General features: G+C 41.5%; 1 pseudogene; it reads right to left on the bottom strand.

Annotated features, from left to right (window-relative positions):
- Nucleotides 1-209: 209 nt before the first annotated feature.
- LOC143675873 (serine-threonine kinase receptor-associated protein pseudogene) lies at nt 210-1323 on the bottom strand (annotated as a pseudogene).
- Between the last annotated feature and the right edge of the window lie 1058 nt (nt 1324-2381).

Here is a 2381-nt window from a genome sequence, read left to right as displayed (position 1 = left end):
AGGCTGCTCGTAACTGAAAGAGTATTACTCCCCACCTACCTTCTCCTAATACCCTTAAGAGTTTTCACTTTCAGGTAACACCACATTGGTTAGTTCCAGCACTGGAGCAAATTTATATTCCCATTGCTTACTGCCCATGTTTGTCTTGAGCAGAGAGTAATTCTGGAAGGCTGATGCATTTCTCTGCTTACTTGTTTTAGTGTGTAAATTTATACTATCTGACATATTCCTGATGCTGAGGCCTTAATTTCAGGAGTTGAACTATAGATGGAATCTGAATTCTCCAAAACAATTTCTTCTAGCTCTTCTGCTGTCTCTGAAGAACTGATCTTTGGCTTTTCCAGTTCACCACTGTCTTCTTCAGAAAGCACACATTTCCAAAGGCCATGTGTCTTTCCCACTACAGTTTGCCGTAATCTCAATATTCCATCTTCAGAGCCGTTGGCATAGAGTTCTCCATCTGGGCTAAATCTCACACAGTGAATAGGATCAAATGTCCTTTGTAGGATTCTAATTCTCCACTGTTATAACCATACTTACAAAGTTTAAAATCTTTACCACCTGCAACAAGAAATTCTTTCTCGGGATGAAGAGAAGCAGAATTGATGGTGCAGGAGCTTCAAAGGATTTAATTGGCTCCGAACTTACCACACTGTGAAAAGCAATAGACCGTCCAAAAGTTATTACCAAAATCTCTCTCTCAGGAATATGTTCATACTACTAACAGATACATTAAAATTTAGAGATTTCACATCTGTCATAGTAGCCTGATCCCAAAGGCAGACATTTTTTATCATCTGCTGCTAGAATCTGTTTATCATCACTACACCACAGAGCCTTTTAAATATCAGAGGTGTGACCACTTATTTCGTTAGGTTCTAATTCAGGTTTGTTCAAGTTATATATGCGTAACAGCTTATCCTGTCCCCAGTTAACAAATAATTACTATCCTGAGCAAAATCCACCGGTTTGACCATGTGTTTATGAGCCAGGGTCCTCACCTTATCTCCTGAGACAGCATCCCACACTTGGACTGTGAAATCTGCAGCTGCTGTAGCTGCTTTAGTTGCATCCTTTTCCAATGTTGCACCCCAAACAGCACCCTTATGACCCCAAAATGTTCCAACCCAGTCTCTTGTATCTCACTGACATAGCATAGGTCATCTTTGCAAGCGCTGATTAAGAAACAGCTGTAAGGCGTGAAGCCACTGAAAGTCAAACCAACCATGGTTCTCACGTGGCCCGCGCAGGTGAGTGGTGTCTGCCTCGCGGCCATGGCTGTGGTAGCAGCGATCTGGCTAGTGAGCTACGGTGCTTGTGATCTTTTCTCTCCTCAACTGCAGTGAAACAGGAAAAGGAGACCAATCCTTTGGTGCCAAGGTCAGCAGGGGGTTATAGAAGGGTCAGGAAATCAGCTGCTGAGGGAGGGAAAGAAAGGGAGGGAGAAGAGTCAGGGAGTGGGAGACAACCGGAGAAGCGGCTCAGCCACTCCATAACGCCCACACCAGCACCGGCAGGAATTAACGATAAATCTCTGCCCAAAATTTAATTGTCTGCTGGAAAAAATTCAAACTCTTTAAAGAAAGATAATGCAATGTAGAGTCTCTGCAATGTATCTACCAAAATGTCCAGTGTATAATAAAAGAAATTAGACGGCAAAGAAACAGGAAAACGTGATCCATAATTAAGAGAAAATGGCCAATAGAAAGACCTAGAGATAACCCAGATTTCCTATGCTGCTGCAATGAGTCCCCTCAAACTTGGTGGCTTAAACACACCACAGGTTTATTATCTTACAGTTCTGAAGTCAGAAGTTGTCACAGGACAGTGTTCCTTCTGGAGGCTTCAAGGGAGAATCCATTTCCTTGCCTTGTTCAGCTTCTAGTGGCTATCCACGTTCCTTGGCTCCTGGCCCCTTCATTGCATCACCCCAGACTCTTGCTTCTGACGTCACATTTCCCACTCCTGACTGATCTTCCTGCCTGTCTCATATAAGAACCCCTGTGATTATATGATAATGGTTTTATGATTATATGTGACACTATAATTAATTATAAGAGATGCCTATTGAAGTATTTAGGAATGAACTACCATGATGTTAGTAAACTACTTTTATTTTTTTTAATTTTTTGGTGGGGGTGGGGTGCGTGATCCAGGAATCAAATCTCAGCCTCCCCTCACGGAAGGTGAGCATTCTACCACTGAACCACCCATGCACCCAGTAAATTACTTTTAAACGCTTCAGCAAGAAGAAGAAACAACTGTGGCAAAATGTTAAAAATTGTTAGGTCTGGGTGATAGTTCTATGAGTATCCATTAGAAAATTGAAAATATTCGTAATAAATTTTTTTTTATTTTTAAAAAAATTGATATGCCACTTT

The sequence above is a fragment of the Tamandua tetradactyla genome, chromosome 3, assembly GCF_023851605.1.
Source record: "Tamandua tetradactyla isolate mTamTet1 chromosome 3, mTamTet1.pri, whole genome shotgun sequence".
NCBI classification, from domain to species: Eukaryota; Metazoa; Chordata; class Mammalia; order Pilosa; family Myrmecophagidae; genus Tamandua; species Tamandua tetradactyla.
The sequence above is the reverse complement of the archived record's forward strand: the minus strand, read 5'-3'. Positions and strand labels throughout refer to the sequence as shown.